Here is a 21,475-nt window from a genome sequence, read left to right as displayed (position 1 = left end):
TCCAGTCATACAATACATCCATGTCCAACCACTAGCTCCAATAGCAGAATGTTATAGCCATAACCGCCTGTTCCTCCAAAGAGATATAATAGCTCTGTGTAGTGGAGAAGCCAAGGCTCGCTACAATATTGTCCAAGCTTTCTCTAAGATACTCCTATTGGAAGCTTGGCTGACCAAAATATTATACAATGAGTTATGAGGGACTATATATAGCAAAGGGTGGGGTGACCCTTGACATTCCCCTTTGTGACTAGTCATATATCCTCACGACTCTTCAACTACTCTATGAATGTTACATTCAACTATCGACACTTGAACTTCCACTTGAAAAGACGTTACATACAATCTTCACATGTACCCATGTGAGACAAAATGGCTTGAGAAAGCCATGCAAGACATCAATAACACTCAGATCATTGTGGTGAGACCAACTCTTTGACATCCTTGTGATGGTCGATGGTGGCGAACTGATGCCAAGCTTGGTCGCCCGTGATGGTGTCCGCCCACTCAATGGTGACATCCTGCTGAAAGTGAACTCTTACCTCCGTGCATCTGGGTACATTGATATGGCCCCTCTGTCCAACTCGTTTGATAGCATGCACATCATCATCTTGAGTTTGGCTGGACTAGAAACATACTGATGCATAGTGTCTATGTTGATTTCCAAGTGTGTGCTAGTGACCATGCTTATCAACTTGTCGAAGTACATGTTCAACTCTAGGTAGACTTGCTTCTTGTCTTCACCTCTGTGAGTGTGCCAAATGGATAGGATCGCATGTGTGTACACAATGACATGCACGTTGTTGAATTCCCTTACATGCGATCAACAACACTGCTCACCTTGTCTGCTCCGTGCTAGCTGTTGGGATGGATCTATAACTTGTATGGGCGCAATTTCATCCCTCTGTACATATTGCACCCCCTGTTGTACCTGTTCCTGCTGCAACTCATTCTCTCATCTGTGCAACTCCTATTCTTCCTTAAGTTGTTGCTTCAACACATGCAACTCCTTCTATGTTTCTCTCTTTGCCTTCACGTGATCTTCATGTTGCGCCATCACCTCATAGCCTCAATCTCCAAAAATTCTTTTGTCATGAGTGGATCTACTTTGAACTTGCAGCTTTGCTTCACCTCTATGCTCTCAACAACCTTCCTCTTGCACTCACCGCATGCAGGTGTGCTACCTTCTGCTGTTGTTGATGGTGCTACTTCTATCTTATCTTGATGTCCTTGTCTATGAACAACTTGATGTCTTCATAGATAGGCAAGCTCATAGGCACTTGCTTGGCTGCAACCCTTGTTGTGCTCTCAACGGTGTCCTTTGAATATTCTCTCCTGAAGACCATTGTACTTGTGCTGCTGAGAGTTAGACGAACACCTGTGATACCTGGATGCATAGCAACACTCATGGCATGCAATTTGTCAATTGAAAACCAAAACAAACTTGAGGACTGACTTGCAACATACTTGTGTGATTGATCGTGAAGGTTGCGCAATTTCCACTGGGAGGTCATGAGACTGACTGCCAAAGCTAGGCAAGGCACAATCCGGCTTGTCGGGAGGTTTGAATGACTACTGGAACTACGCAATGCATAGTCCAGCCTATCCTCCTGAGGACTGAAACTATGCAATGTGAAATTTCAGTCAACAGTGACATGCAATCAGCTAACTGCATTGCGCAGTTTCTGGGGCCAAAAAGACACTGCCTCCAAGAATTGCGCAATGGAAGCCTAGAGGTCAATGATGGGCCAAACTTGCGCAATTTCTAGAGGGAAGGTAGAGCCTTCGCTTCCAGAAATGCGCAGTGCTAACCGGGCAAGGCACGGTCCGGGCCAGGACAACCCAGATCGGACGACGAGCAACTGAAAACATGAGAAGTATGAATGCATGATGAGATGAGTGCAAACAAGAGTGAATGATCATACATGCAAACAACAAGTGCAGGATTCAAAAAATGGGAAAACATGCATGTGTGTGAAGCAAGTTGCTGCAAGTATGACCGTTCATGCAAAAACAATGTCATGCATGTGACAACTCTAAGATGCGAATGGAAACTGAAATGGTGCTTCTAAAAGCTAACATACATCAAAACGACAACAAGCGCTCAATGAAATCAAGTAGACAACACTCACACGAAGCGAAACACAAAAAGCAATAGAAACGCAACGTGAGACATGAAAAGCGGGCTTACCCCGAAACAACTGAGTTGAATGTTTCGATGACTCCTAGATGCAATGTGGGATGTCAGCTGTAAGGTCAATGAGAGGAATGAGCTCTGCAACATCCGATTGATGAGTTTTTATAAAATCAAGGTTGTGATGCGCATGCCACAAATCTAGGAAAAGCAACACTTGGTGGGAGGTTTCTAAAATGATCCTTGCATGTAACCTCCAGCTACTAAAAATAGACCCTGAATCAAGGGATTCCTTTGCATGTTGCCTTGGGAGAAGTAGTCCATGCATACAAATAAGTTTTTCTTAGTCCTGGAGGGAACCGGTCAACCTGAAGGCACATGCATCGGTCCGCGAGCCTGGGATGAAAATCTGCGCAGTTTCTGTGCTGAGCAAAGATGGCTATGCCAGAGGGATTGCACAATTTATGAGAGGAACAGGTCACTTTCTCCCAATATTGTGCAATTTCTAGGCTGAGCAGCTGTCCTAGGTCAAACCTCGCAATTTTCTCAAGGAAGCCTGTCTTACTGTATTGCACAATTTCTGAGCCCAACAGGTTGCCTAGCTAGATTTGCGCAATTTTTTCCAGCTGCTGGGTTGGCTAATCCAGAGGGATTGTGTAATTTCTGGGATCACAAGTAACTATTGCCCATAATTGTGCAATTTCTAGGCTGAGCGGCTGTCCTGGGATGAATTACGCAATTTTTGAGAGGAAGACTGTCAGGAAGAATTGTGCAATTCTGGAGCCTAGCTGGGTGTCCAGTTGTGTTTGCGCAATTTCTGGAGGGAAGGATGGTTCCCCTCCAAAATTGCGCAATTCCCAAAGGGAGTTGATCAACCAAAAACTGACACTAAGTTTGGAAAGTAGCCTGTAAAGGGGCTGGAACAAACCTGCATGCACACGCTGAAAAGACTCTATGAAATCGCTGAAGCTGATGTGCTTGACAGTGCAAGACATGTTGCTGAGGATGGTCGGTAGGGAGGCTCCAAAATGAAGCTAAGGAAAAATTTTGGAGGGTGGTTGTAGCCGCTACAACAGGTGGATACCATGGTTTACCAAAACCATGGGGTTTTAAAACACCAATAATAAAAAAAAATATTAACCGTGGTGATTCACTAACACCCACCTAGATCAACCTATCCCCTTAGGAAGAAATGGTCTCTATTCATCAAGAATCACCATCATATGGGAAACTTATATTGAATCTGACTCCTAGTGAGCCACTTGCCTTGGTGAAGAAGCTACCTTGTTTTGACAACCCGATAGAGTTTTGTATTTTTTTGGTCTAAATACTTCATCTTGGAGTCTGTGGTTCAATATACTGTAGCTTAAAACTTATATGGAACCTGATGCTAGTCATGTCCATGTTTGTACTTGGAATTAGATTTTTTCATGACGTCATGAAGCTATTGTTCGAGGTGTTTGATCCTTTCAAAAATTTTGGTTGCTTGATCCGTTTCATCCTAAGCATGGGAGGACTTTGCTAGTGAAGATGCAATTGGAAGAGTGGCATCCATGGAGGCTGCTAGCTAGAGCACCAAACATGTCTTAAAAGTGCTATTGCCAATAGAGCTATGGAGAGTTTTTTTATAGCCATGCCAACATATGGAAGACTATCTTCCCATGTATGTGGATGTTTGATCTAGAAGTGTAGGGGCACCCTTGTAGGTGAGGTGAGTATGTCTCTAGACCCTTATACAAGCTTGTCCACCTACTTATGTTCGATAGAGAGAGTTTTTTTTTAAGCTATGGTGGTCATGGTGACCTTTTGTCCTCCTTCTAGCTGAACCATGAAGAGGAACAACTTGGAAGTATGAAATAGTACTTTTTGGTATTTTTTTCCAAGATTAATGAATTTCTTGTAGTTGTAACTACCTCTAGTATCTTGTAGAGTTGATCCCCCATAGTAATCATGAAACTTTGGAGTCAAGACTCATAAATGGCATGAAATTTCCATAGTATAAGGTTTTCCTAAAATAACATCACAAACTTCGAGTGGGGCAAGATCACAAAGTACCTCATCTTTGAAGGGCTTGATGTTGCAGGACATTTGACATTGTCTGCTAACACATATCTATTTTCCATGGCTCAACTAACCAATGGTGTATTATTTTGGGTGGCATCGTCACCAAATTCAATCTCTTAATGACCTCAACTGAAATTAGGTTCTTTTGGCTCCCACTGTCAACAATGAAATGTAGTGGGGTACCCCTCACCCACCTCTATGAATGGAAGAGGTGTTCCCCCTCCTCAGGCTCCTCTGACTCTTTTGGTTGGATCTTCACAAATTCAATGGTAGCATTAGGTTCTACATCAATGATCTACTTTCCTTCACCTTGTTTTGAAACAAATTCTAAGCCAAATTCTATTTTTTTCTCTTTAATCTCAACCAAAACTGATTGTTTTAAGAAACATTCACCAATGTCGTGTCAGGGGCTAATGTGGAACTCACACCACATTCTTGTAGGAATTTACAGGGTAAGTTCCTCAAAAAGAATACCAAAAGGACACCGCTCACAACCAGATCACAGATCAATACACCAGTATTTTTGACGTGGTTAAAACCCTCAAAGAGGGAAACAGTCCACGGCCTGTCCCAACGTGGGTACTACAGGCAATTTATTAATCAAAGAATGAAAATTTACATAAGCTTCTCTCATGCACGGATTACCCGAACAATGACCCTCCATGCGCTTTAAATAGAACTCATGGACCAATCGGGTGTCAAGCCACGGATCAAGTGTCGGTAATACCGAGGAGAGAATGAACCGTCGGATCACTACATATCGTGACCATTGGATTGTAAGTTACAAAATGTACAACGGTAAAGAAACACACTTTACCTAACTCTATACCTAACTCTATACTAGACCAAGTTGAACTTAACTATTTCCTATGTGTCGGAATATCCTAACATCCCCCCTTAAGAACAACTTGGGATAGGATTGAAGGATTTACAAATATGACACAATAGGAGAAGGAAGGAGGCACTAGAGCCTATCCCCCCTTAGTGACAACTTCCTGAACTCCAAGCATATATCGAAGTTTAGTGAACTTCGCCTCTGTGAGAGCCTTTGTGAAGATGTCTGCAACCTGATCATCTGTTGAACAATATTGCATTTCAAGAACATGGTCATGAATGAGCTTTCTGATGAAGTGCATGTGTAGTTCAATGTGTTTGCTGCGCTGATGCTGGACTGGATCTTTGCATAGCTGAATGGCACTTTGATTATCACACCAAAGTGTGGTCGGATGCTGCTGCTCAAAGCCAAACTCTGATAGGATCTGACGAAGCCACAAGGCTTCCTTACTAGCTTCCACGGCACCACGATACTCTGCTTCTGCTGACGAAAGAGAAATGGCAGCCTGTTTCTTACAAGCCCATGTAAGAGGTCCTGAACCAAGAGTGAAGACATAATCGACAGTAGACTTCCGATCATCAGGGTCACCAGCCCAATCAGAATCAGTGAAACCAACTAATAGAGGAGCTGCTTTGGCACTGTAATGAATCCCAAACTGTACTGTACCTCGAACATAATGAAGTATTCTTTTGGCTGCTTTCCAATGACTTTCACGGGGGTTTTGCATAAAACGAGCAACAAGGCCAACAGCAAAGGAAAGATCAGGACGAGTATGGGTTAGATACAAGAGTTTTCCTACAAGTTGACGGTATAAGGTAGCATCAACTTCAGGAGAAGTACAAGAGACTGAAAGTTTGACTCCAGACTAAAAGGGAGAAGGGGCTGGCTTAGAGTCTTCCATGTGAAAATGACGAAGAATATCACAAGCATACTTGGACTGGGAAAGGGAAATACCCTCCTTGGATTGCAAGACTTGAAGACCGAGAAAATAGTGTAAGTGTCCTAAGTCTGTCATTTCAAATTTCTTTTTAAGGCTGGACTTCACATGGTTGATAAGGTTGGGATCACTACCAATAAGGATAAGATCATCGACATAAAGAACAAGGATGATAAGAGAGTTGTCCACTTTCTTGGTGTAGACAATATTGTCAGAATGACACCTAGAAAAGCCAGATTCTAAAAGAAAGCTATCCATTTTGGCATACCAAGCCCTAGGAGCTTGCTTGAGACCATAGAGAGATTTCTTAAGTCGACATACAAGGCTGGAGTCTGTTTGGATGAAGCCAATGGGTTGTTCCATATAGATTTCTTCATGCAAGTCCCCATGCAAGAAGGCAGATTTAACATCCATCTGATGGACTTCCCATTTTAAAGAGGCAGCAAGGGAAAGAACAAGGCGGATAGAGTTCATTTTGGCAACAGGGGAGAAGGTTTCAGTGTAGTCAATGCCTTCAACCTGTGAAAAACCCTTAGCAACAAGACGAGCTTTATGTTTATCAACTTTCCCATCTGGTCCATACTTGGTTCTGTAAACCCATTTACATCTAACAAGTTTGCGTCCCTTTGGTAGAGGAACAAGATCCCATGTATCATTTGTCATCAATGAATGATATTCTTCATTCATAGCTGCTTCCCAATGTGGATGGCCTGAAGCTTCTGCAAAAGTGTCAGGATCATGATTTACTGGAGCTTGAGCCAGTAAAGAAGAGGCTCTTTCAAACTGAGAACGTGTACGTCGCTGATCTGTAGGATCACCGGCAAGATCACCTGCTGCATCCCGAGTAGCATGGACCCATCTTGGAAGTTGAGGATCCTGAGAAGGTGGGGGAGGATTATCATCCTCACTTTCATCATCTGAAGAAGAAATGTTTTCAAAAGTAGAAGAGATAGGAAGAGGTGGCACATCCGCCGGACTAGGCTCGCAGGTCGATTTATTTTCATCAAATTTTACATCTCTTCTAATGATAACATTTTTGGACTTAAATGGAATAAGTCTATAACCTTTTACATCTTCAGAATATCCAACAAAAAGTACATTTCTCACTCTTAGGTTCTAAAGCTTTATGCTTTTCATCTGGAATATGGGCCCATGCTTCACTTCCAAACACACGAAAGTGACTTACATCTGGTTTAATGGAACTCCAAGCTTCTTCTGGAGTGATATTCTCTAGAACCTTAGTAGGAGTGCGATTGATTATATAATTTGCACAATTAATTGCTTCGGCCCAAAAACTAAGACTGAGTCCTTTAGATTGCAGCATACAATTAGCCATTTCCTTTAAGGTGCGATTTTTCCTTTCAGCTACACCATTTTGTTGTGGAGTGTATGGAACAGTATGTTGCATTTGAATTCCATTTTCGGTGCAAAAGTTGATGAATGTGTTTTTAACATATTCTCCACCATTATCAGTTCTTAGCTTAAGAATTTGATGTCCAGATTGTTTTTCAACAAAGGCTTTGAAGGCCAAAAATGTGTTAAATACTTCGCTCTTGAGTTTTAAGAAGTATACCCAAGTGCGTCTGGAGAAATCATCAATGAAAGTTAAGAAGTACTTGCAGCCAGAGAATGAAGCAACAGGAAGAGGACCACATAAATCACTGTGCACAAGCTGTAAAGGGGCTGAGGCGTGCCAAAAGGCACGTTTGTCAAAACTGTCCCGATGATGTTTTCCGAGTACACATCCGGAACAAACACCATCTCTACAAGATACCATAGGAAGACCTGTCACCATATTTTCTTTACATAGATGCTGAAGGGAGCGATAGTTTAAGTGACCAAATCGCTCATGCCAAAGTTTGCTCACTTCATCATTATGAGCAACAAATACTGAGGGAAGATTTGATGACCCAAAGTTGTGAAACTTATACAACCTTGTGGAATCATCAGCAAGACCAGTAGCTAGAATCTATTTAGGATCTTTTAGATCCTTGATTACAACATCATGAGGTGAAAATTCAACAATTTTACCTTCACCTGAATGAGTTATCTGATAGACAGATAGAAGGTTGCAGGATAAGGTTGGAACACATAATACATCATTAAACTGACCATTGTCTAGATGAACAGTTCCAGTCCCTACAACATTAAGAGATCTATCATCACCAACATATATATTTTTGGTGTTACAATCATTTAAAGAAGAAAACATGGCTTGGTTTTTGGCCATGTGATAAGAGGCTCCAGAATCAATGAGCCACTCATGAGAATGAGAAGAAGAAGAAGATACATTTAATGCATAACCAGACTGAGATGATTGACAACGACATGCAGAAAGTGCCATTCCCGAAGTTGAAGTTGAAGTAGGCTCCACATGGATGTTATGTTTCTTCATTGCGGCTTCCAAGGCTTCCATCTTCTTAAAGCATTTAGATTCTAAGTGGCCATCTCGATTACAAAAGTTACAATGTCTATCAGTCTTCTTCCATTTGTTTTTATTGGTCTTATCATTTTGCTGAAATGATCTTTCATTTTGAGGCTGAGTTGGTTTAGGACCATTCTTTTGAGGATATGACTTCTTAGGATTCTTTGAATTTGGTTGCTGCTGGGCGGCTAACGCTTTCGTGGAAGAGTTTCCAAGATTAAGAAGACCAAGGTGTAAGAGTTTTTCTTGTTCTCTTATTAAGGAATCACAAAAGGAGTCAAAGGAAGGGGCCTTGTAGTCTTTTCCTTGACAAATGAAAGCTTCCCTTGTAGAATGGAAAGTGGAAACAAATACAGAGTAGGCTGGTCCCAACTTAGTAAGGATGGAATAAATAAGGTTACCATCTTCTTTCTTAACTTTAACACCTTCCAAGAGATATCTAAGGGTCTTGAATTTGGACAAGAAATCTTCAATGCAAGAAAAGTTATTAGGATCCAAAGTAAGCAACTCATTTTCAAGTTGATGGGCTCTAATTTCATTTTTAATCCCAAAAACTTTAGCGAGTTTTTCTAATGCTTCATGAGGAGTCTCAAGTTCTGCAATGTGGAATCTAAGATCAGGAGAAATAGACATCCCTATCAAACCACGTGCTTGATCTTGTCTATTTTCCCATTTTGCAGCCTTATCTTCATCTTTTGGTTTCTTCTCTTGGTCTGTGGCTATTCTGAAGAGACCTTTACTTCTAAGTAAATCTTCCATGTAGGCTACCCATTGGATGTAGTTAGTGCTGTCAAGAATGACTTGGCATGGACTTTCCATTTTTTTAAAAAAACTGAAGCTGAAGATGCTAAAAGTAAGTGTTCCAATGGATAGATCTCGAAAAAATAGGCGGTTTTGAAAAAAACGGCTCTGAAAAAGGCTTCCGGATGAAGAAGTTATGGCTTTTTGAAAAAAAATTGTTGACGTTGCCGGCAAAGTGCGCGAATGTGCGGGAATGAAAAAATCCGCCCCCACAAAATGGAGACTTGAACCCAAGACCTCTACTCTCTTAAAATAGCTTTGAACCAATTGATCTATACAAAAAATTTGAGAGAGAGAGAGAGAGAGAGGGGGGGGGGCCTTGGTTTGCGTGCTTGCCTTGAGAAAGCTCTTTTTCCCTACAAAACACAAAACACAAAACCCAACACGAATATGCAAAGAAAAACGAACCTTGCGGCTCGAAGTTAGCTTTAGCCAAAAAACTAGAAATTTAAAAAAAAAAAAATCTCAAAGTTAGCTTTAGCCGAAAAACTAAATATTTTTCTCAATGTTCTGATTTTCCGAGATCACACTAAGGTGCAGGGAAAAGAGCATACGCATGAGAAAAATCCTTCCTTTCTGTTTCTGATTTGCCCAGATCGCACAGAGTCGCAGGGCAAAGAGCATACGAAGAAATGAAAGGTATAGATCCGGTTAAAAAAAAAGACTAAATAAACCGAGACCGAAATAAGCAGAGAGAAAATAACAGTAAACTGCAAAAAACACTGTATACCTCCCGATCTGAAAAATGACGCAGCTAGGGCTACCAGAAACCTTTTCGCGTGAAACGAAAGGGGTTCCTCACTGGAACAGATGCTCCGAATGCAACAGAGCAGTCCTCTCGGCCCGAAAGCAGTCAGAAACAACAGATCTAGGAAACGACAGCCGCATGCAGTTCTACCGGCTTCAGATTTGGATCACCAACGGACGCGGCCCTCAAATAGCTCTGATACCATGTAGGAATTTACAGGGTAAGTTCCTCAGAAAGAATACCAAAAGGACACCTCTCACAACCAGATCACAGATCAATACACCAATATTTTTGACGTGGTTAAAACCCTCAAAGAGGGAAACAGTCCACGGCCTGTCCCAACGTGGGTACTACAGGCAATTTATTAATCAAAGAATGAAAATTTACATAAGCTTCTCTCATGCACGGATTACCCAAACAATGACCCTCCATGCGCTTTAAATAGAACTCATGGACCAATCGGGTGTCAAGCCACGGATCAAGTGTCGGTAATACCGAGGAGAGAATGAACCGTCGGATCACTACATATCGTGATCGTCGGATTGTAAGTTACAAAATGTACAACGGTAAAGAAACACACTTTACCTAACTCTATACCTAACTCTATACTAGACCAAGTTGAACTTAACTATTTCCTATGTGTCGGAATATCCTAACAATTCTTGTGCCCTTCTTCAACTTCTTGTTACCATTATTTCACAACATCTTCAGATGGTTATCCTGAGATTGGCTCTCCTCACTTTGTCCCTTGTTTTGTGAGTTAGGGACTCCTTTTCCAAGCTTTTGTTTTAGTGAATTTGCATACCCAAACTCCAGCTTATTATTTTGCTTCAATTTCTTCTCTAGTTTGACAACACATTGATAATCTACTCCTAGTGAGGATATTTCCAAGGAATCCATATCCATTTGGATGTACCTATGTATCCCACTACAATACTTCAAAAGTAGGTGTTGCTTAGTTTTGATAACCAACCTTTAGCACAAGGTATGGAAAATATTGGTGTACTCTAGCACTATCTGGTCTTTCTCTTGTTGCAAAGATGTCCATATCATGTATTAGTCATCATATCTCCCTACAAGGTGGAATTCCTCCTTTAGGGCATCAACAAAAGTGGCCTAAGTGGAGCTTGCATTGAATATCTCAGACTCATATTCATTTTTTTCTTTCCTAGTATCCTTCCCACCAATATTTAACATGGGGAAGGGGTTTCAAGAGTGCAAAGGTGATCTTCTGATTGTCGAAGAAATTTTGGACAATGTAATATCCCTCTAAAAATTAACCATTTATCGAAATCATCCATATCTATTTGGCCTTCAAATAAGGGAATATCAAAGTTAACTTGTACCTTAAAGGGTGTTGTACTTCTAAAATTATTGCTTGTTGAAGGTGCCTCGATCATTGTTGGTAGTCTTCAAAGTATATGAGTGAAAATTTTCATCATCTAATTACATTTTTGCATGAGTGCTTTCTCAAGCAACAGTTTGATATGATCTTCTTCTTTGTAGTTTCTCTTTTCTTCCACCACCGAGATGTCGCATCTAGCGAGAGTGGTTGTCCTCATGTGAAACTAGCTTGAGATTTGACTCTCTCTACCCTGAACTTGTTAGGAGCATGTGCTAGGAAATTACATGAAGAGAATTGATCTCATATTACTGATCCATGATGTCTAAGGAATGAGACTAAATATTGACAATAGAAAATATCACAAGTGGATAAAAGGAATAATGTAGAGGAAAAATTAATATGAAAATAACTTAATTATATTTATTAAATTATAAAGATGTCATAAGACTACATCATGAGAAATTTCATGGCTTTTACAATGGTGAAGTCCCGTATTTATATTATTTACGATGCCTTTTCACCTAGAGTCATGCACTTTCGTTATATTTCAAATACCATGGGTTACAAAAAACCATGGTTGAATACAATAAATTACTATCGTAAAAACTATCAAGGGTTGATTGTATATGGTAAAATCTAATTGTATAATGATATTTTTATTTTATTTTCTTTCAACTTTCAAATAATATGGGTGGATATCATTGTTTACCAAAACCATGGGCTTAAAAAAACCAACAGTAGAAAACAATTATTGACTATGGTGATTCACCAACATCCACCTGGATCATTCCATGGTCAAAGTTTCCATCAATTAAATAAAACTATAACTTCAAAAAAAATTCCTATTAAATTTGGCAAGAATTTAGGAAAAAAATGGTTTAATTCTTCCACATAAATGGTTGAATTTATCCTCTTTTTTATTTCACATACACACACACATATATTTATATATTTAGGGTAAATATTTTATTTCCTTCTAAACTAGAATGTACATAAAAGAGTAGAGCAACCTAGGTCAATATTTCACTAGGAAGACCGTACCATTACCAAAATTACACTCTATGCATAGAGGCACTATATATAAAAATCATCATAGAAACTAAAAGAATTAGATCTATCTTGTGAACCAAGCCAAGTAGGCCCACAAAATAGACTATAAGATCAAAATACAAAACAAACACATGCATGACATGTATTAAGTAGAGGGATCAGAATCAGTGGAAACAACCTGAATTGAACCTTCATTGTTGTAGGGGTTACTTCGAATCAGGGGAGGAATGCCCAAGTGCTACTCAATGTGATACAAACACTCGTCCAGGTCCCTCAGATGTCAATGGATATGTTCCAAAGAGTGAAGGATCTCTACTTTGTGCTCAAATCGATCCATCAAAATACGACCAAGAGAAACTTCAGGTTTTAGTATAAGTCGATGATATACATGTATTAGTTGAAGTATCCTCAGGTGTGGCCCACACTCAATACCCAATAAAACAACCTAACAGGAATATTAGTTTCTAAGAGTTGTTTCCATGTTGAGGATCCTTCATGTTCCAAGCGGAAGAGTTCTTCCTAAACGGGGTCAAGAGTGTGCTCCTGGAATCTAGTAGTTGTTTCTTCCAAGTGTTTGTGGGTACGAGAATGTCCCTAATAGGATCACTCTCAATAATATTTTTCCCCTAAATGGACACTAGACCATTTTTGGGCCATGGGGAGAGTAACCACTAGAGAACAAAACTTAAATTTTAGAGGCACAAGGGTGAAAAAGGTGGTTGAGAAAGAGAGGTCACATAAGGGGGGAACATGAGAAAATGGAAAGATACCAAGTATAACCATAGATTCAAGAAATCATGAGCGAACATAAGAGTATAGTGAGAGTGATTTTAAGAGCAAGAGGAGAAGACATGGGTGACTAGAGTGGTACACTTGTGGACATGCAAGAGCACTAGCAGCAAGGCAGGGAAAGCATACAGGACCATGACATAAAAGAAATTATAGAGGGAGCATCTAGTCGTAGTAGTGGCCAAAAGAGAACAAGAAATTGAAACATATTTAGAAAGGAAATGATACCATGGAGGTATCGAAATAGAGATGAAATTGACATCCACCAGATATTTTTGACACCTAGAATGATTCATCATGGCCTTGTACAGAGGATTCACTTTAGATATTACTACATGCATGACAATTTGAAGTGGAAAGGAAAATGAAAACTCCACCTCAATATGCCATGGAGCCAAATGTGTTGCATCATTGAATCGTTGTCAAGGGAAGAAGGAATTACCAAATGAGAGATGGTAGGAGGATGCAGAGCGAGGGGAATGGGTTTGACCATAGCTCAGAGAAGCGGGTTAGCCAATGCCCATAGAAAAAAAATCCTGACGCACTCAGAGGGCATGATAGGTCAAACGATCTAGAACACAAATCGTCCAAGAATGAACAAAATATTGAAAAAACGTTGTGAGGGAGGTGGTGGACATCAGAGGAGAACAATAATAATCCACATGATCAAGGCCATGACATGCCTAGTAATTCAAATTGTAATCAATGATGGTGGAATGGATCATTACGTTTGTAATAGCCATCAAAGCACTCATTTGGGGATACTCAGGCGTGCTAGAGAATGTAACATGTTTATGGGGGTGAGTCGCCACATTTCCTAGCCACATGGATGGGTGGAGTGATGGAAACCTACCAACCCTCCCTTTTGCAATCTCCTCACCCCATCTGGGAGGAATGAGTCATGATGAATAAGTTTCCAACACTTTTCTTTGATAGGAGACTCTTGAATGAGCTTCCAAGTGGAAGAAAGAGTTGCATGAGAGTATGAACATCCATAATTAGCTATAAACTCTACTACCTTATTTCCATACCGTTGGATGTGAGATGGAATGATGACTGAAATTTGAGTCTCAAGGGATGATTCCATGCAAATTAGTTCCTCTAGGATCCATATTTATGAGACTTTATGAATAGGATCACCATTTTGAAGCTTCTTGATCATGTTGATAATAAGTTTAGAATCACCCTCCACATGTTTTTTGGAGTAACCTTGAGCCTGTGTGATTTCTAAACTGGTGATTAATCTAGTGAGCTCCACTACATTATTTTTGTTGATACCCAAATATCCTGAATATATGTAGAGAGGTTGGCCATTATGGCCACAAACAATAACTCCAAAGCTAGTTGGTATTGGATTCCCTTTGGGGCACCATAGAAATTAAGCTTGAGGAAAATAGGTGGAGGTGGGACCCAAGTAGATGGGTTGGTAGACGAGGTAGGGGGAGTGATAGGAGGTGAGTGGAGAAGGAAAGATGGGGAAATATGCCAATGGAGGAGGATCTGGGCTTCCTGGCCATGGGATTTCCATTCAATAGAAGACCATGGGGAGGAAAGAATAGATTCTTTAATGCTAGAAATAATTGAGCTCCAAATCGAGTTACTAAATAGGGAAGTACCTTTAAAAATTATCTTGTTCCATTCTTTCCAGGTATTCCAAAGAACAAAGTTGGGGGAGAGAATCCAAATGCAATTGAGTATCAAATTGGAAAATATATACTTCCACCAATTAGCAATAGTGTTAAGAACAATGAGGGAATCTCCATCTGTGCAAGAAACATAATCTTCAAGGCGAGTCCAAAGTGATGTACTGAGGGTGAAACTATTGAAAATATGCTCCAGAGTTTTAGAATGAAAAAAACATAGTGGACATTGGGAAGGGCGTTGATAATTGTGCTTAAGAATGTTATCCCATGTTAATGTTTTGTTTTGATACAAAATCCAAAGAAAAAAGGATATTTTCGACCAATTAGGTTGTTTCGAATTTTTGATGCAAGACTTTTCTTTTGGAAGGCCGTGATGGTCTATTTCCAAGTGGGAGGCCTTGTGGATGATGAAAGTACCTTTTACAGAGTATCCCCATTGAGTTTTGTCAGGCTGAGCTAAAATAGGGATGATCCTCTACTAGATATTTCCCCATAAATTTTTCCATTGGTCATCCAATGGCTTAGGATGCCAAGAAGATAGCAGGAGCCATTGACACCATTTATGAATGGGCTCCAATCCATTCCAATAGTCCAACAATTTTATTGGGCCCCAAGAGGTCATGTGTTCCTTCATGTGAGACATTTGTTGGTTTTCACTCGATTTTGGGAATTACTATCAAGGATTCTCTCATAATAGTTTCGTGCATTCGTCCTTGATTTCCCAAAAGTAGTGTTGCTGAATTAATTACATACCTTTCTTAGCTAGAGACCATATGGATGATTAAAGAACTATGGAGTTAATATGAACCGAGTTGTGAAGGAGTATGTTGGGCATATTTCCAATTCCATATGCTTTCCATAGATGAGGGATGCCTTGAACCTATTTCCACTAGATTTTGGAACCTAGGACCATTGGCATGGTGTTGGGGTCCCTTAAAATGAGTCCACCCTTAAGTTTGTGTTTGCATAGCTTATCCCAAGCCATTAGCGACCACTTGCATTCCATAGTTGAGCCGCCTAAATAAATTTACATTGGATTCTTCGACGCTCCTACAATATTAATGGAAGTGCCATAAGTGTGAAAGAGAGCTAGATAAGAAGGGATTGGAGAAAAAAATTTAGAAGGACAAATATGGCAACATTTTTTAAAGAGAAAAAATCCCACCTTAACAATTCTTGTTGATTTTGGAGAGGAGGTACTCCCAAATGCTCCATTTCAAAGAAATTTCAACGAAAGGGGCTTGTAAGTTCTTTATGGGAATTTTGCTTATCTAGAAGTCTGAAATATTGACAATGTAGCATTGAACAAGGGGGGTGTTGAAGAAAAATACTTGGGACTTGGATTTGTTTACATCCATGCCAGAGGTAAAGAAGAATTCTTCAAGGATTTGAATTAAATCACGAGCTTCTAAGATATATAGGGTTCCCATTCCCATGGTGTCATCAATTAATTATTGGTGGGTAAGGGGAAGGTCCTCACTAAATATACAGATGCCATGAAGTGAATGCATGGTGGATACAACCTTGAGATATCTCCCCAACCCTTCCATAGCTAAGATGAAAAGGAATGGTGAGAGGGGGTCTCCTTGGCAGATGTTGCGAGAAGAATTGATAGGGGAAACATGGGAGCCATTAGAGAGATTTTGAGATATAAAATGGGCATCCTAAGGAGTATTATAAAATAATAGTGGAAAAAATAAAATAATATTAGATTACATCATCAAATATTAGAGGGAGAACAGAAAAAACTACTTTTTCAACTTATATCTTCAACTTATCTCCCTACGATTTTACTCAAATTTTGAGCGGGAGCACTTGTTGAATACAAAATTTAATTCCTCATCCAAGGAGTACCCATGTTTCATACTTTTGATGGATCCTGTTACATGAAAAACGATTAATACATGAAATAACATGATTGCAATAATCCATTTTTATGTTTTTCTCATTTTTTGTGTAGCAGAGTCCATTGAAAGCATGCAACATGGGTACTCCTTGGATGAGGAATTAAATTTTGTATCCAAGAAGTGCTCCCGCTCAAAATTTGATTAAAACCGTAGGGAGATAAGTTGAAGATACAATTTGAAAACGTGGTTTTTTTTTTTAATCTTTTTACGTTTTTACTCCAAAAATGGTGAATCATCCCCCATGGTTGACATCATCATCTTGAATCCTATTGGTTCTTATAAAGTTGATTTTGATTGTACATTTTGGTTTTGAGGCCCATTTTATACCTCAAAATTTCTATAATGCATTAGCAAGGATCGAAAAGGAGGAAGAGAATAGAAGGTTTCCAATCCACTCAACCCATTCTGGAGAGTAGCCAAAGGCCTGCAAAAGTAAAAGGAGGTATTTCCAATTAAGCTTATCAAAATATTCTGAGAGGTCCAACTTAAGGAGCATGCAATTTTTATGAGAGATCTTCAGGGAATGGATAGTCTCATGAGCGACCATCATACAATCAAGGATTTGCTAACCTTTAACTAAACCTGTTTTTTCTAGAGAAATAAGCATTGGAAGGAGGGGCTTGAGGTAATTGACTATAATCTTAATAATAATCTTGTATATAACATTGCAAAGAAAAATGTGTCTGAAACCATTAAGCTCATCCACCTTTTTATGCTTTGGGAACAATGTTAGGAAGGTGGAATTTAGGGCATTGAGAATGGAATGATAGATTCTTCAACTTCCTGCTAGACTTCTTGCCCTATAGTGGCCCAACAAGTCTAGAAGAATTCTATTTTGAATCTATCTAGGCTTGGAGCCTTACAACTTGACATATCCTTGACTATCCTCTCCACTTCCTCGAGGGTGATCATGTGAAGAAGGGATTTGTTTTTCTCAGATGTGACCAGACGTGGACTATGATCGATGATGTGGTAGATCACCCTTAACCTATTGTGAGAGGGTTCAGTTAGGATGGCTTGATAAAAGTGGGTTGGGTATTAAGTGATATCTTGGTAGTTCATCATTTTTTCTCCTACAAATTTCTTGATAGAAGATATGAAATTGTGGTGTCTTCGCCAGTGTTGGGCATGGAATACCCCCAAGGCATGTTTTGGGGCTTGAAACCCAAGTTTTGACCAAATCCTTTTGTAAAATCTCCGCGATTTGTGGGCACGGAGCGCGAAATCATAATAGAGTGACAGGGTTGTCCGCCCTCATTTTTGTAAAGTAATGTCGGCTTAATAGACCTACCCATGGTCCGCGGACCATGGGATTGTATAAATAAAGCGAGGCTTTGAGCGTAGAAGATAGCATAGCATAATTAATAAAAGGGAAGCATGAGAAGTCTAAGTGATCGAGTCGAAGTGTAAAGGGTGTCTTTGGGTCGTAGAGTAGGAGAAGGCTCTGCATCTAAGTGCACAGAGACCTAGTAGTCCGTAGCTGAGTGCACAGACCCCTGCAAGTGAGTGTGCAGGGCAAGTCAAGTCTGTAAGCATTGGAAGAATCAATAAAGAGAAGTTTAACACATTTCTGTGTGTCTTTTCCTGTTTTAATATATGATTGGGTATAATTTGCAAGTATACTGTTTATTTGCTGCACGAAATCATATGAATGTTTTGTGTAAATAAATATAACGTAAGACATCCAGGTATGCAAAGGTAATTAACTGGTATAGGAAGATAAGTAAGATCTCGAGTTATAGCGCAGTGCTGCTCTAGCAGCGCGGAAGCTCCACAGCCCCTGGTTAGGGCTATGCGAAGGCAGTATATTAGGGCGTGAGGAATAGGGAAGTGCATGGAGTGACCTATGCGCAGGGACAAACAGTTGGACCAGTCAAACCTCTCAGACATCTCAAGGGTGCAGAAACCTGGTTCCAACACCCTCCCATACTACTTTGGGTGAGACCTCAGTCCGTGCTCTACGGACTGTTGCCGAAAGGGCAAGTAGTACACGGATTTGTTTGGCTAATTAACTCTGAACCTGGGTCAGTCCCCAACAAGCCAACAAATGGTTCTGTTTTCGGGACCAGGGTTTTCATAGAGATGTCTGATGTCGTATCACTGGAATCCGACAAAGAAAGGAATTGAAGATTGGTTTGACAGGAAGATTCACGAGTTCGCGGCGCAGGAAAACAAGAATCCATGACTATCAAAGGAAGAGTGGTTAGACTGCTACTTATATACAAAGATCCAAAAATTTTCTTTGCATCCTTCCCCACTGATTTAAACGAGTGGATCGCGAAGCTAGCAGATAGCCAAGGAAGGTTTAAACTCGACAGACCTATTGTGTGGACTCCAGAATTGGTGCACAAACTGGAAGTATCGGAAGATAAGATTACACGCACTGTCAATCACTAGCTCGATCAAATCATAGGAGGATTCATCACCGAATTCGTGGTAGATGCTTCAGTCAGTTATAGCAAGGCAAAACGATGCTTCCTCAAAGGACCGCAAGGTAAGTACGTTAAATCTTTGAACACTTGGATTAAAATGCTACTGCGTGAAAAACGGGTTATGTAAATAAATTTATGTTTGGGGCTACGCAAAGTGGGAGAATCTACAGAAACGAAGGTAGCATAGAACTAGAAACTAGCCCCTTGATTTCACCTCCGCGAGGGGGAAAAGAAGAGCTCGCGAAGGTCTCGCCAAGAAGTGCGATCAATCTGATAAGGCAGAGAATTCCATGCATACCACCCCCACCCACACCACTGCTAGTTTCACCATCTTCACCCCCATCTTCGCCCATACCACCTCTGCCACCACCGCGAAGCAGTATGGCAAGTGCAATAAAGCTACCAGTGTTCAAGGGAGTAGGGAATGAAGATCCAGACCAGTTTTGGTTCGTGATAAAAGCTGTATGGGAAGCACAGGGAGTCATGGATGACAATATAAAGAAGGCAACGTTGGTCAGCACTCTGCAAGATCGCGCGTTGACCTGGTACATTAAGCATTCCAATGACAATCTGAATGCGGGGATTGCGGATATCCAAGCTACGCTAAACAAAGAATTTAGCAGGCCAAACTCAGAGGCACAATCGATCATTAGGTTCAAGAAAATCATGATGCTAACAGGTGAGACCCCTTGGGAGTTGGATCAAAGAATGAAGTGCACAATTCGCGAAGCTAACATGACGTTAACAGATGGGCAACATCGTGAATGGTTTGTAGCATTGTTAACGCCGCATCTATGGAATGCGTTGTCACAACAGAGGCTAACCACTCAGGCCAAGGCCTTGGAGGTCACAATGAGATTGCACGAGACCCCGATACAAGATCCCAAATTGGGAGTTCAACAAATTCACGCACAGTTGAAAACCTTGTGCCTTGAGATGTAAAGTTTGAAACAAGACAGGAAAACCCGCTCAGAGATGCGCGATGAGTTATGCTGCGTAAAATGAAAGGGCCAGGGGCACGACAAGGACCACTGCCCGATTTTCATGAATTACCTTTCAAGAGGAGGGCCGGTGCCATTAAGACCAGAGGCACAAGCAAGACCGAGCATGACACCTACACTATGTTGTGCGATTTGTCAAATAGGAGGAAAGCATGCTACAGATAACTACAATCTACTACAGAAGTATACGCAGAATTCACAACAGTTGTTCTGTAATTTCTGTAGGTCAGTGGGACATGATGAGCGCACCTGTAGAAGTTATGAGTTGATGATGGATCAAAATCCTACCTACAGATTTCAGGCCGAAACACGACCCCTAGATCAAAACGCAGGAATGGCATGCACCAGATTTCAGGGGCGCAGACGAGGCCGAGGTGGAGGGTGACCAGGAAGAGGTCGTGGACAACTGATACATTACATTTGCAGAGGGTCAGGGCATTATTCCCGCTATTTTATGAATCCAACGCGACCATCATGCTTGTATTGTACATTGTTTGATCATGAGATGGAGGATTTTTCCACATTGATAGCGAGGTTGTACGATAAAGGAGCACTCCAACCTCCCCTGACTCAGAACCTGCAAATGATGAGGTCTGAGTCGTGTGAGGAAGACCCTAATGTAAATATCATGCTCCACAGTGGAATTACGACAGGGGATGACAAAGGCAAGCAACCTAAAGAAAGTACCTTGGTTCGCAAGGCTCCAACAAAGGAACTATAATTTGATTTGGGGCGCGCTAAGGAGACCTTCATGGAAGCTAAGAGAAGCTTCGTTGATGCCTCCACTTCAGGAAGTAAAGACAAACTAGAGCCATAAATGGACCCATCGATGCTCACTATGTTCTTGGAGAAATGCATGAAGCTACTGCGCGACAACAAGGCTGTAAAGGGTCTGCAAGAACTCATAACTAGATGCGCTGGGACCACACCAGGAGAACTACGTGTAGTCCGAGAGCTCGGGAAGCACACGACGCGAACAGAAAGGGAGATGAGATTGACCGTGCAGATTGGGGAATATGAGATGGACCAAGTGATTTTGGATCTAAGATTGGATGCTAACGTCCTGCCAAAGCAGACATGGGAGCGCATGGGCAGGCTTGCGCTGCAATGTTCTCCTATCCAACTGCGAATGGCGAACCAGCAAAAGATCCTACCTATGGGGAGATTGCAGGGAATCACGGTAGATATCGAAGGAGCAAGTGCACTAGCAGATTTCGAAGTGAAAGAGATTGTTGATGATAGCAATCCCTACCCCGCGCTATTGGGAATAGATTGGGCCACTGACATGAATGGAGTGATAAATCTGAAGAAGCGGAAGATGATTTTTGAGAAAAGGTCTCTACGTGTAGTGGTGCCTTTAGACC

Source organism: Pinus tabuliformis, chromosome 5_2 (genome assembly GCF_031772625.1).
Source record: "Pinus tabuliformis cultivar Carrire ecotype Pingquan chromosome 5_2, CPIR1, whole genome shotgun sequence".
NCBI lineage: Eukaryota > Viridiplantae > Streptophyta > Pinopsida > Pinales > Pinaceae > Pinus > Pinus tabuliformis.
The sequence above is the reverse complement of the archived record's forward strand: the minus strand, read 5'-3'. Positions refer to the sequence as shown.